The 14,655-nt window shown below is 39.1% G+C and overlaps 1 protein-coding gene and 1 long non-coding RNA gene across 11 annotated transcripts in view; both read right to left on the bottom strand.

Moving 5' to 3' along the window:
• Positions 1-14,655, bottom strand: part of LOC146404771 (uncharacterized) — a 1,009,186-nt gene that overhangs the window by 341,099 nt on the left and 653,432 nt on the right. The window lies entirely within an intron of this gene.
• The window catches only part of USP34 (ubiquitin specific peptidase 34), a 256,731-nt gene that overhangs the window by 226,174 nt on the left and 15,902 nt on the right, over positions 1-14,655 (bottom strand). For 4 of the 10 annotated variants that reach the window (XM_021087501.2, XM_085019078.1, XM_085019079.1 and 1 more), the window contains exon 2: positions 13,540-13,586. The exons of the other annotated variants lie outside the window; for them this stretch is intronic. The gene's annotated coding sequence lies outside the window, so the exon portion shown is untranslated. The remainder of the gene's footprint in view (positions 1-13,539; positions 13,587-14,655) is intronic. 10 annotated transcript variants of the gene reach the window in all.

Genomic DNA, 14,655 nt, shown 5'->3' with positions numbered 1-14,655 from the left:
TAATGTCTATCAACAGAAGACAAGTTAAATTCATGTTAATAATGGAAAATTATGCTTCAGAAAAAGGGGGGATGCTCTTGATAAAGTGGTATTAAATAATCCTCCAAAAGTTAGGTGAACAATGACAAAACATCATTTTTAATTAATTTTATAACGATCCTCAAAAAAAAGACTATCATCAATCAAATTTTTTTTTTTTTTTTTTTTGTCTTTTTGTCTTTTGTCTTTTGTTGTTGTTGTTGCTATCTCTTGGGCCGCTTCCGCGGCACATGGAGGTTCCCAGGCTAGGGGTCGAATCGGAGCTGTAGCCACCGGCCTACGCCAGAGCCACAGCAACTCGGGATCCGAGCCGCGTCTGCAACCTGCACCACAGCTCACGGCAACGCCGGATCCTTAACCCACTGAGCAAGGGCAGGGACCGAACCCGCGACCTCATGGTTCCTAGTCGGATTCGTTAACCACTGCGCCACGACGGGAACTCCTCAATCAAATTTTAACAATTAAAATTTTAACAATTCACTGTTTGAAAACTGAGAAATCAACCAAAAAAATCAGGTATTTATCCTGCCTTCCTGTACTAGTGGTAACTCAAAGTAATTGAACAGGTAATAGAAGTAAGTTTTTCCTTATGCAGATAGAAGAGCTAATGAAAAATGATAGAATTAGAATATCACCATTTTGCAAACGCTAATGAAATAAAAGATCTAGGCTATGGCATTACCAAAAAAAAAAAAAAAAAAAAAAGGCAACAAAATGACACTATTTGCCTTCTGATGGAAGACTACAACATATCCTATAAAACAGTAAGCCAAGAAACCTAATCTAAATCTGATTAAGCCCCTAAATTTAATCACTAAATTACAGAAAAAAGAAGACAAAAACACACATTCAATAATTCCACAAAGATAAAATAAGCAACATCCAAAATGAAAAACATCTATGGGGGGTTCCCGTCACGGCACAGTGGTTAACAAATCCAACTAGGAACCATGAGGTTGCAGGTTCGATCCCTGCCCTTGCTCAGTGGGCTGCCTTGAGCTGTACCGTAGGTCGCAGACGCGGCTCGGAACCCGAGTTGCTGTGGCTCTGGCGTAGGCTGGTGGCTACAGCTCCAATTAGACCCCTAGCCTGGGAACCTCCATATGCCGTGGGAGCGGCCCAAGAAATGGCAAAAAGACAAAAAAAAAAAAGAAAAAAGAAAACCTCTATGGGATAAATGATTCATGGAATCAGTAGTTTCCTCAACAATAAATGGCAAGAAAAAAAATTTTTAAACACACAGAAGAGAGGTACCAAAAGACTAAAATAGTCTTAATTAAGTCTGATTAGGAAATGACTCCTAGAAATCTCTCCTTAAAAATAAAAATTTAGGGAGTTCCCCTCATGGCTCAGCGGTAACGAACCCAACTAGAATCCATGAGGACGAGGGTTCAATTCCTGGCTTCACTCAGTAGGTTAAAGGATCCGGTGTTGCCATGAGTTTTGGTGCAGGTCACAGACACAGCTTGTAGCTGGCGTTGCTGTGGATGTGGCATAGGCTAGCAACTACAGCCAAAATTTGACCCTCAGCCTGGGAACTTCCATATGCCACAGGTGCAGCCCAAATAAATAAATAAATAAAAATAGTAACAGATTGGAGTACCCGCTGTGGCACAGTGGGTTAAGGATCCACTGCCGTCTCTGAAGCTGCACAGGTTCAATCCCAGGCCTTGCACAGTGGGATAAACATCCAGCATTGCCACAACTGTGGTGTAGGTCACAGCTGCAGCTTGGCTTCAATCCCTGGCCCAGGAACTTGCATGTTCCATGGGCACAGCCAAAAAATAAATAAATTTTTAAAAAGCAATAGGCAACATGGATAACTTACATACAAATAGTACATAAAGTTAATTTCCTTTTTTTTTTTTTTTTTTTTTTGTCTTTTTGCTATTTCTTGGGCCGCTCCCGCGGCATATGGAGGTTCCCAGGCTAGGGGTCGAATCGGAGCTGTAGCCACCGGCCTACACCAGAGCCACAGCAACGCAGGATCCGAGCCGCGTCTGCAACCTACACCACAGCTCACGGCAACGCCGGATCCTTAACCCACTGAGCAAGGGCAGGGACCGAACCCGCAACCTCATGGTTCCTAGTCGGATTCGTTAACCACTGCGTCACGAAGGGAACTCCCTAATTTCCATTTTAATTATACCAAAGACAAACCTAAGCTTGAGTTGTATAAAGTATATGAGTAGACAGTCATGTCATCAAAATAGCAAAATGGAAGTTTTCTACCACCTTCCAAAGGATACTTATTTTGACATCACCCATGGATAACACTGCCTTTGTGGAAGTCTGGAAGTACAGCAGAGAAGTTCCAACACACACAAAAAATCCAAGATTGGACACAATGAAGAAAATAAAAGGAACAGTTTCAATTTATCTGTGACATCCTTTCCCCAAGGCAGCACAGCACAATGCCAAGAGAAATCTTGCCTGAGGATGCCCCCAACCCCAAAGAGGCGCTCCCCAACTCATCATATACCTCCCTCACACACACTCCCACCCTGTGGCTAGCTCCCTATCTACACCCCTAAGGGCAGCAAAAGCAAGCCTTCACAGACAGCTAATGAGTATGTGCAAAAAGCTGTCCCAACTCTGCAGAAATGGAAGAAAGTACATAAACTAGAGAATTCAGCACCACTGTTAAGGAAAGCAAGTAAGAGGCAGTCCACACTCAACACGGCTTTGCATGATCAGCAAAGGACATAACAATCTTTAAGAATTATCCTCCAAAAGAGAACAAGAAATGAGGAACAGATATACCCACAGAAAAGGTCTGAGAAAGCCTCAGAATTCCCAATAGGGCTGAAAGAAGCTATGTCTTTCCTGAAGCCAGTCAGTAAAAACTGAAGATGACTGCTTCTTCAAAGGCAAAAACAGCAACTCAAGATATCATGGAACATGAAAAAAAATAAACAATAAACCACCAAAGAAACACAATAATTTCCAGTAACCAACTCCAAGAAAAAGGAGATATACAGTATGTCCAATAAATAATTCAAAATAGGTGTTTTAAGAATGCTCAATGAACTACAAAAAACAAAACAAAACAAAACAACACAGAAAGACAAACACAAATACAATGAATAAAAACAAAAATGCAAGAGGGAGCATCAAAACCATACTTGATCAAGCAGAAGAATCTATGAAGTGGAAGAAACTGAAATTACCCAGAGAACTAAGAAAAAAGAATGAAAGGAAACTCAAAGAAACTATGAAATACAATTATGAGGAAAAATCTATTTCTGGATTCCCAGAAGGAATAAAGAGGAGGAAAGGAACAAGAGTTTACTTGAAAGAATAGCTGAGAATGTCGCAGATCTGTAAAGATACTTAGACATCCAAATTTATGAAGCTCATACTTCCTAAAAAATTTCAATTCAAAAAGATTCTCTCCAATACATATTAGAATGAAACTATCTATAAGAGGGGGAAAAAAAATTCTTTGTGAGAGAGTTTTGTGAGATCTTTCCTCACAAATCATCTGTAAGACTATCAGTGCATTTCACAGCAGAAATCTTACAAGTCCAGTAAGAATACAATGACATAGTCCGAGTGCTAAAAGAAAAAAACTGCCAAGCAAGAACACTTTATTCAGAAAAGCTGTCCCTCAGAAATAAAGTCTACTACTATAATATGGTGGCATGTCAATGAATTAACTACAGCATAAAGGTTAAAGAACAAAACTACTATAGGTAATTATAGTTAAAATAATTTGTTAATGGACACCTAATATAAAAAGATGCTGGACAGAGCTCCCCATTGTGGCTCAGCATGTTAAGGACCCAACACTCTCTCTGTGAGGATGCAGGTTTGATCCCTGGCCTCATTCAGTGGGTTAAGGATCCTGCATTGCTGCAAGCTGCAGCATAGGTACAGATGCAGCTCGGCTCCAATGCAGCATAGGCTGCAGCTGCAGTTGCAGCTCCAATTCGATCCCTGGACAAGCAACTTCCATATGCCACAGATGTGGCCATAGACAAAGATGCTGGCATGCCCTGTTGGCTCAGCGGGTTAAGGACTGTCATTGTCACTGCTGTGGTATAGTTTCAATCCCTAGCCTGGGAAATTCCACATTCCTTGGACACAGCCTCCACATCCCCCCAAAAAAGATGTAAACTGTGATATCAAGTACTAAAAACTAGGAGCAAGAGGAAAAGGATAGTTTGTGTACACAACGTTGTTATCTGCTTAAAATGGACCATTATGTCTACAACATGTTTTATTTAAGTCTCATGGTAACCACAAAGCAAAAACCTAAAGTAGATACACAAAAGTAGGGGAAAAAAAAAAAAAATCAAAGCATACCATTAAGGACATATCAGTTCACAAAAGCAAGACAGTAAGAAGAAGAAAGGAAAAATGAAACTATAAAACAGCCAGAGAACAATAAAATGGCACGAGTCAATCTATACCTATCCATAATGACTTTAAATGTAAATACATTAAATTCTCCAGTCAAAGGCACTGTGGCTACGTGGAAAAAAAGAACAATATCCAATTAGATGTGGCCTAAAATATTTAGACTCACTATGTAAGGACACATATAGACTCAAAGTGAAAGGAAAGAAAAATATATTCCATGCAAATAAAGAAAGAAGGGAACAAGCCATATTTATATCAGACAAAATAGACTTTAAGCCAAAGACTGTAATGAGACAAAGAAGGTCATTATATAATGATAAAGGTGTACATTCATCAATAGGACACGAAAACAGTAAATAATATACAGGTACCCAACATCAGAGCTCAAGACAGAAAATAGACAATAACAGAAAGGAACTTCAATATCCCACTTTCATCAATAGATAGAGCAGAGAGAAGATCAATAAGGAAACACTGAACTTGAACTATACTTCACAACAAACGGGCCTGACACATATAGAACATTTCATCCAACAGCAACAGAACACACATTCTCCTTAAGCACACGTGGAACATTCTCCAACATTTAATATGTTGGTCATTAAACAAGTCTTATCAAATTTAAAAGACAGAAATCATACCAGTTATCTTTTCCAATCACAGTGGTATAATATAGATCAATAATAGGAGGAAAGTTGGAAAATACACAAATATGTGGGCATTAAATAAAACACATACGAACAATGAGTCAAAAGTTAAAAGAGAAATAAAAAACATCTTGAGACAAAAGTAGAAACACAACACACTAAAACTTATTGAATGCAGCATATATAGTCCTAAGAGAGAAACTTACAGTAATAAATGCTACACTAATAGAAAGGAAAAAAAAAAAAAATCTTCAAATAACCCAGCATTACACCTTAAGAAACCAGAAAAGGAATGTGCCAAGCCCAAAGTTAGCAGAGGACATAAATATCAGAGCAGAAACAAATAAAATAGAAACTGGAAAAACGGAAGAAAGAAAAACAACAACAACAAAACTGAAAGCTGCTTCTTTGAGAAGGTTAATAAGAAAAAAAAAAAAAAAAAAAAAAAAAAAAAAAAAAAAAAAAGAACAAACCCTTAACCAAACTAAGAAAAAAAAGAGAGCAGTTCCCACTGTTGCTCAGAAGGTTACGAACCTGACTAGTATCCATGAGGACACGGGTTCTATCCCTGGCCTCTCTCAATGGGTTAAGGATCCAGAGTTGCCATGAGCTGTGGTATAGGTCGCAGACGTGGCTTAGATCCCACACTGGTGTGGCTGTAACACAGGCCAGCAGCTGCAGCTCCTACTCGACCCCTAGCCTGTGAACTTCCACATGCTGTGAGTGTGGCCCTAAAAAAGACTAAAAGACCAAAAAAAAAAAAAAAAGAGAGAGAGAGAAAACACTCCAAATTAGAAATAAAAGGAGACAATTGAGGTATTACAACTGAAGGATCTTAAGAGACTACTAGAAACAATTATAAGCCAACAAGTTAGACAACCTAAAAAAATAATTACCTAGAAACCTACAAGCTACAAAGACTGAACCATGAGGAAATAAAAAATCTGGATGGACCAATAATGACTAAGGGGAACACAGGCAAAATATTAGCTGACATCAAGCGTACAAATGTCTTTATTTAGGGCCACACCCGCAGCATACGGAAGTTCCCTGGCTAGGGGTTGAATTGGAGCTATAGCTGCCTGTCTATGCCACAGCAACACAGGATCCGAGTCACGTCTGCAACCTACACCACAACTCATGGCAACGCCAGATCTTTAACCCACTGAGTGAGGCCAGGAATCGACCTGCATCCTCATGGATACTAGTCAGGTTTGTAACTGCAGAGCCACTGCAGGAACTCCAGAAATGTTTTCTTAGGTCAGCTGCCCAGGACAATAGAAATAAAAACAAAAATAAACCAATGGGACCTAACCAAAATTACAAATTTTGCATAGCAAAGGAAAACATTAAAAAAAAAACAAAAAAATGAAAAAGACTAACAACAGAATGGGAGAAAATAGTTTCGAATGATGCAACTGGCAAGGGTTTAATCTCCAAAATATACAAACAACACATATAACTCAACAGCAAACAAACAACCCAAATGAAAAATGCGCAGAAGACCTAAACAGACATTTCTCCAAAGAAGACGTACAGATGGCCAACAGGCACATGAAAAAATGTTCAATATCACCAATTATTAGAGAAATGCAAATCAAAACTACAATAAGGTACCACCTCACACCAGTCAGAATGGTGTGACTACAATAAGACTACAAATAACAAATGCTGGACAGGATGTGGAGAAAAGAGAACCCTCCTGTACTGGTGGTGGGAAATGTAAATTGGTACCACCATTATGGAAAACAGTATGGAGGTTCCTCAGAAAGCTAAACATAGAACTACCACATGATCCAGCAACCCCACTCCTGGACATATATCTAGACAAAACTTTTATTCAAAAAAATACATCAAGGAATTCCCACTGTGTGGCTCAGCAGTAACGAACCCAACTAGTATTCATGAAGATGTGGGTTTGATCCCTGTCCCTGCTCAGTGGATTAAGGATCCAGCACTGCCATGAGCTGTGGTGTATGTCATAGTCATGTCTCAGATCCCAAGTTGCTGTGGCTGTGGTGTAGGCTGGCAGATGCAGCTCCAACTGGACCCCTAGCCTGGGAGCTTCCATATGCCATGAGGGTGGCCCTAAAAAGACAAAAAAAAAAAAAAAGATACATGTACCCCTATGTCCATTGCAGCACTATTTACAACAGACAAGACACAGAAACAACCTAAATGTCCATCAACAGATGAATGTATTAAGAAGATGTGGTGTATATACACAACGGAATACTACTCAGCCATAAAAAGGAACAAAATAATGCCATTTGCACCAACATGGATGGAACTAGAGATTCAGGTTCTAAGTGAAGTTAAATCAGAAAGAGAAAGACAGATACCATATGATATCACATGGAATCTAAAATATGGCACAGGTGAAACTATCTACAGAACAGAAACAGGCTCACAGACATGGACAGCAGACCTGTGGTTGCCAAGAGGAAGGGAGAGGGATGGACTGGGAGTTTGGAGTTAACTGATGCAAACTGTAACATTAAGAATGAATAAGTGGAGTTCCCGTCGTGGCTCAGTGGTTAACGAATCCAACTAGGAACCATGAGGTTTTGGGTTCGATCCCTGGCCTTGCTCAGTGGGTTAACGATCCAGCGTTGCCGTAAGCTGTGGTGTAGGTCACAGACAGGGCTCAGATTTGGTGTTGCTGTGGCTCTGGTGTAGGCCAGCAGCTATAGCTCCAATTCGACCCCTAGCCTGGCAACCTCCATGTCCCGTGGGAGCAGCCCAAGAAATGGAAAAAAAAGAAGAATGAATAAACAATGTGGTCCTGCTAGCTCAGGGAACTATGTCCAATCACATGTGATGCAACATGGAAAAGATAATATAAGAAAAAGAATGGATATATATGTATGACTGGTTCACTTTGCTATACAGCAGAAATTGACTGAACAATATAAATCGACTATAATTTTAAAAATCAAGGAAAAAATAACAAGAGAACTGAATTAATCAAAAACCTCCCAACTAAGAAAAGTCAAGGACCAGATGGTTTCATCATTGAATTCTACCAAATATTTAAAGAATAATTAAATCAATTCTTTTCAAACTCTCCAAAAAAAACTGAAGAAGAAGGAACATTTCCAAACTGATTTTACATTAAAGGCCAGACTCACCCTGATACTAATGCCAATAAGGATACAAGAAAAGAAAACTACAGGCCAACATTCTGATGAATATACATGCAAAAATTCTTCAGTAAGAGAGTTCCCGATGTGGGTTAATGATCCAGCTTGTCTCTGTGCTGTTTCTGGTTCAATCCCTAGGCTAGTGCAGTGGGTTAAGGATCCAGCATTGCCACAGCTGTGGTGTAGGCTTTAGATGCAGCTTGGATTTGATCCCTGGCCCAGGAACTTCCATATGTCACAGGTACAACCAAAAAAGGGATAAATAAAAAATTCTTCTGCAAAATACCAGCAACCAATTCAACAGCACATTAAAAACAGAAATCAGGAGTTCCCGTTGTGGCACAGTGGTTAAACAAATCCAACTAGGAACCATGAGGTTGTGGGTTCGATCCCTGCCTTTGCTCAGTGGGTTAACGATCTGGCGTTGCTGTGAGCTGTGGTGTAGGCTGCAGACATGCCTCGGATCCCACATTGCTGTGGCTCTGGCATAGGCTGGCAGCTACAGCTCTGATTAGACCCCTAGCCTGGGAACCTCCATATGCCACGGGAGCAGCCCAAGAAATGACAAAAAGACCAAAAAAAAAAAAAAAAAAAAAGAGAGAGAGAGAGAGAGAGAAATAAGGAGTTCCCATTGTTGCTCAGTGGTTAACGAACCCGACTAGTAACCATGGGGTTGTGGGTTTGATCCCTGGCCTTGCTCAGTGGGTTAAGGATCAGGTGTTACCATGAACAAACAGTAGTGTAGGTCGCAGACACAGCTCAGATTCCACATTGCTGTGGTGTAGCGTAGGCTGGCAGCTACAGCTCCGATTCAACCCCTAGCCTGGGACCCTCCATATGCTGCGAGTGAGGCCCTAAAGACAAAAGACAAAAGACAAAAAAAAAAAAAAAAAAAAAAAGAGAAATTGACAGTAACACAGTAATAGTGGGGCACTTTAACACACCACTTACAGCAATTGAGAGGTCATTCAGATAGAAAAATCCAAGGAAACACAGGCTTTAAATGATGTATCAGACCAGATGGACTTAATATATATATTTATAGAATATTTCATCCAAGAGCAACAGAATACACATTCTTCTCAAGTGCACATGCAACATCCTCTAGGACAGATCACATTCTGGGCCACAAATTAAAGCCTCGGTAAATTTAAGAAAACTGAAATCATATCAAGTGTCCTTCTTGACCACGCTATATGACTAAAAATCAACAACAAGAAAAAAACTACAAAAAAACAAAAAAACACATGGAGACTAAACAACATGCTACTCAACAACCAATTGCTCATGGAAGAAATCACAGAGGAAATTAAAAAATACCTAGAAGTAAAAGACAACAAAGACACAATCCAAAATCTATGGGATGCAGCAAAAGCAGCCCTAAGAGGGAAGTTTATAGCAATACAAGCCTACCTCAGCAAACAAAAAAAAAAACCTCAAATAATCTAATTTTACACACAAAGCAACTAGAGAAAGAACTGACAAAACCCAAACTTAGCAGAAGGAAAGAAATCATAAAGATCAGAGAAGAAATCAATGAAATAGAAACAAAGAAAACCAAAGAAAAGATCAATGAAACTAAAAGCTAGTTCTTTGAAAAGATCAACAAAACTGATAAACCCTTAGCCAGACTCATCAAGAAAAAAGAGGACTCAAATCAACAAAATTAGAAATGAAAAAGGAAAAGTTACAACAGACATCACAAAAATACAAAGGATGGTAAGAGACCATGCTATGTCAGAAATGGACAACCTAGAAGAAATGGACAAATTCTTAGAAAAGTACAATCTTCCAAGACCAAACCAAGATGAAATAGAAGATACACCAACCAATCACAAGCACCTGATTAAAAAACTTCCAATCAACAAACGTCCAGACCAGATGGCTTCACAGGCGAATTCTATAAAAAATTTAGAGAAGAGTTAACACTTATCCTTCCGAAACTATTCCAAAAAATTGTAGAGAAAGGAACACTCCCAAACTCATTCTATAAGACTACCATCACCCTGATACCAAAACCAAAGATATCACCCACAAAAAAAGATAAGTACAGGCCAATATCACTGACGAACATAGATGCAAAAATCCTCAACAAAATACTAGCAAACTGAATCTAGCAATACATTAAAAAGGATTATACACCATGATCAAGTGGAATTTATCCCACAGATGTAAAGATTTTTCAGTATCTGCAAATCAATCAGTATGATACACCACATTAACAAACTGAAGAAAAAAAATCATGATCCAGGAGTTCCTACTGTGCCTCAGTGATGACAGGCCCAATTAGTACCCATGCAGTTGTGGGTTCAATCCCTGGCCTCACTCAGTGGGCTGGGGATCCGGCCGCCATGGGTGGCGGAGAAGACGCAGCTCGGATCTGGCATTGCTGTAGCTGTGGTATAGGCCGGCAATTGCAGCTCCAATTCAACCACTCACCTGGAAACTTCCATATGCCACAGGTGCAGCCCTAAAAAACAAACAAAAAAAACAACCCATATGATCCTCTATTCAGAGAGAGCTCTTGACAAAAACTAACAACCATTTCTGAAAAAAAGCCTCCAGAAAGAGGGCATAGAGGGAACCTACCTCAGTATAACAAACCCACAGCTAACAAACATTCACAATGATGAAAATCTCAAAGAATTCCCACTAACATCAGCAACAAGACAGACAAGGATGTCTGCTCTCACCACTACTATTCAACATAGTTTTGGAAGCACTAGCCGTGGTAATCAGAGAAGAAAAAGAAATAAAAGGAATCTAAATTGGAAAGGAAGATGTAAAACTATCACTGTTTGCAGACAACACGATACTATACCTAGAAAACCCTTAAGACACTACCAGAAAACTGTTAAAGGAGATTGGGTCATGGCTCAGTGGAAATGAATGTGACTAGCGAGCATCCATGAGGACACAGGTTTGATCCCTGGCCTCACTCAGTGGGTTAAGGATCCAGCACTGCCAAGAGCTGTGGTGTAGATTCGCAGACACAGCTCGGATCTGGCATTGTTGTGGCTGTGGCATAGGCCAGTGGCTACAGCTCTGATTCGACCACTCACCTGGGAACCTCCATATGCCACAGGTTCGGCCCTATAAAGATTAAAAAAAACAAACAAAAAAAACTGTTAGAGTTCATCAATGAATTTGGTAAAGTTTCAAGATACAAAATTAATACACAGAAATCAACTGCATCTCTACATACTAACCATGAAAAATCAGAAAGAGAAATTAGCGAAACCATCCCATTTACCATCATATCAAAAAATACTTAGGAATAAACCTACCTAAAGAGATAAGAGACCTGTACTCTGAAAACTACAAGACACTGAAGAAAGAAATCAAAGATGACACAAACAGATGGAAAGATACACCATGCTCTGGATTGAAAGAATCATGTTCTGGATTGGAAGAATCAATACCGTCAAAACGACTATACTACCCAAGGCAATCTAGAGATTCAATGCAATCCCTATCAAAGTACCAAGGACATTTTTCACAGAATCAGAACAAAATATTTTAGAGTCTGTTTGGAAGAAGAAAAGACCTGGAATAGCCAACGCCATCCTGAGAAAGAAAAATGGAGCTGGAGGAATCAGGCTCCTTGAATTTGAACTATACTACAAAGCTATAATCATCAAAACAGTATGGTGCTGGCACAAAGACAGAAATATAGATCAGTGGATCAGGACAGAAAGCCCAGAATTAAACCCAGGCACCTACGTTCAACTAATCTATGACAAGAGAGGCAAGTATATACAATGGAGAAAAGACAGTCCATTCAGTAAGTGGTGCTGGGAAAACTGGACAGCTACATGTAAAAGAATGAAATTAGAACACTCCCTAACACTACACAAAAATAAACTCAAAAGTGTACTAAAGACCTAAACATAAGACCAGATACTATAAAACTCTCAGAGGAAAACATAGACCAAACACTCTGCCATGAACCACAGCACTATCTCCTCAATGCACCTCCTAGAATAATGACAATAAAAACAAAAATAAACAAATGCGACCTAATTAAACGGAAAAGCTTTTGCACAGCAAAGGAAACCCTAAATAAAAAAGACAACCCACAGAATGGGAGAAAGTATGTGCAAATGAAGTAACTGACAAGTGATTAATCTCCAAAATATATAAACAACCTGCATTCATGTAGCTCAATACCAAAAAAACAACCCCATCAAAAAAATGGGCAAAAGATCTAAACAGACAATTTTCCAAAGAATACAGACAGCCCCAAAACACATGAAAAGATGTTCAACATCACTAATTATTAGAGAAATGCAAATGAAAACTACTATGTGGTGCTACCTTACACCAGCCAGAATGCCCATCATCAAAAAGTCTATAAATGCTGGAGAGGTGTGGAGAAAAGGGAACCCTCTTACACTGTTGGTAGGAATGTAAATTGGTGCAACCATTATGGTAAACAGTATAGAGGTTCCACAAAAAACTAAAAACAAAATTACCGTATGAACCAGTAATCTCACTCCTGGGCATCTATCCAAAGAAAACCATGACTGGAAAAGATACATGTATCCCAGTGTTCACTGCAGCACTACAATATAATCACCAAGACATGGAAGCAACCTAAATCTCCATCAACAGAGGAGTAGATGAAGAAGACGTACATATACACAAAGGAATATTACTCAGCCACAAAAAAGGAATAAAATAATAGCATTTGCAGCAACACGGATGGACTCAGAAATTATCATACTAAGTGAAGTTAGTCAGACAGACATCAACATCATATGCTATCACTTATATGTGGAATCTTAAAAAAGGATACAATGAACTTATTTGGAGAACAGAAACAAACTCACAGACTTTGAAAAACTTAGGGTTACCAAGGGAGAAATTTGTAGGGGGAAGGAGGGACTGGGAGTTTGGGATAGAAATGTTCTAAAATTAGGTTGTGATGATGGATGTACAAGTATAAATAAGATTCATTTAAGAAAAAAAAAGAAAGAAAAACCCAACATCACATCCATGAGGATGCAAGTTTGATCCCTGGACTCAGATGGTTAAGGATTCAGGGTTTCCCGCCACAAGCTGCAGCTTAGGTTGAAGACATAGCTCAGATCCTGCACTGCCATGGCTATGGCGTAGGTCAGCAGCAGTGGCTTTGACTGGACCTCTAGCCCGGGAACTTCCATATTCCACAGGGGCAGCAGTATTTAAAAAAAAAAAAAAAAAGTTAAAAAAAACTCAAACTCGATTCAAAAATGAATTCCAGGCAAATCAACATAAAAACAGATATAAACACATCATAGTAAAACTGCTGAAGACCTAAAATGAGGAAATGTTAAAGTCAGACAGATAAAGAAAGAACTTACCTATAAAGAAGCAGTAACAAAACTGACGGCTGATGTATCAGTATGACCTATTAAAGCCAAAAATTTAAAAAGTGGAATGACTTACTGAAAGAAGCAACCAACAGTACCCACCAACTTGTAATTCAATACCCTATTTCAGTGTTTGCTTGTCTGAAAATATTTTATCTCCATTTTAAAAGACAAGCAACTATTGGGAAGGTCATCCACAGCAGAACCACACTCAAGGAAATGCTAAAAGAAAAACGATCCTAGATAAAAGCCCAGAGATGCTATAGAGAACAAAGAGCAACAGAAAGGTTAAATGTGGGTATATCTAAATGACTACTGACTTTATAGTAATGTCTTATAGAGCTTTTTTATAAGTAATGAAAATACACTACAACAATAGTATAAAAGACAGGAGCAAAATAAATGGAATTATTCTAAGGCCTTCCTACTTAAAGTGTGTTTTAAAGACCAACATCATCAACATCACCCAAAGCTTTGTTAGAATGAAAAATCTCAGTCAAAACTGAAGACTACTTGAATTAATCTGAATTTTTAAGAAAATCTCCAGGTGATTCACATGTACATTAAAGTTCCAGAGGTACTATTCTAAGGTCTGGAAAGTAGAACAAGTACTAAAATAAATTCCAGTGTGAGAAATCCACACAGTTAAGCAAGATTTAGATAAAGAAGCAATCAAGAAAATAAATATGAATACAAGACGAAGGACTCAGTTTCACTTTTGTTGAATATGAGGACAAACAAGGATACTTAAATAGGAATGTCTAGCACTAAGTTAAAGATACTGGTCTGACACTTGGAAAATCAGTCAGGGTTAGAAATATATTGTGAAAGTTGTCTAAAGGATTTTGACGTCACTGGGAGTAGGGTGAATCCTTAATTCAACCTCCTCATGATAAAAACAGCAAAGGACTAAGTAACCTCCACACTGAAGAGTTTAGAGTCACAAAACTCTGAATAAGAAAGAGGAACTTTTTTGGGGGGGGGGCGCACACTCAGCATATGGAGGGTCCCAGGCTAGGTGTCAAATCGGAGCTGCAGCTGCCGGCCTATGCCAGAGCCTCAACAACGCCAGATCCAAGCTGCATCTGCAACCTACACCACAGCTCA

Source organism: Sus scrofa, chromosome 3, assembly GCF_054392235.1.
Source record: "Sus scrofa isolate SSC_HxYL_T2T_F1_AM1 chromosome 3, Sscrofa_HxYL_maternal_Yorkshire_Landrace_v2.0, whole genome shotgun sequence".
NCBI lineage: Eukaryota > Metazoa > Chordata > Mammalia > Artiodactyla > Suidae > Sus > Sus scrofa.
The sequence above is the reverse complement of the archived record's forward strand: the minus strand, read 5'-3'. Positions and strand labels throughout refer to the sequence as shown.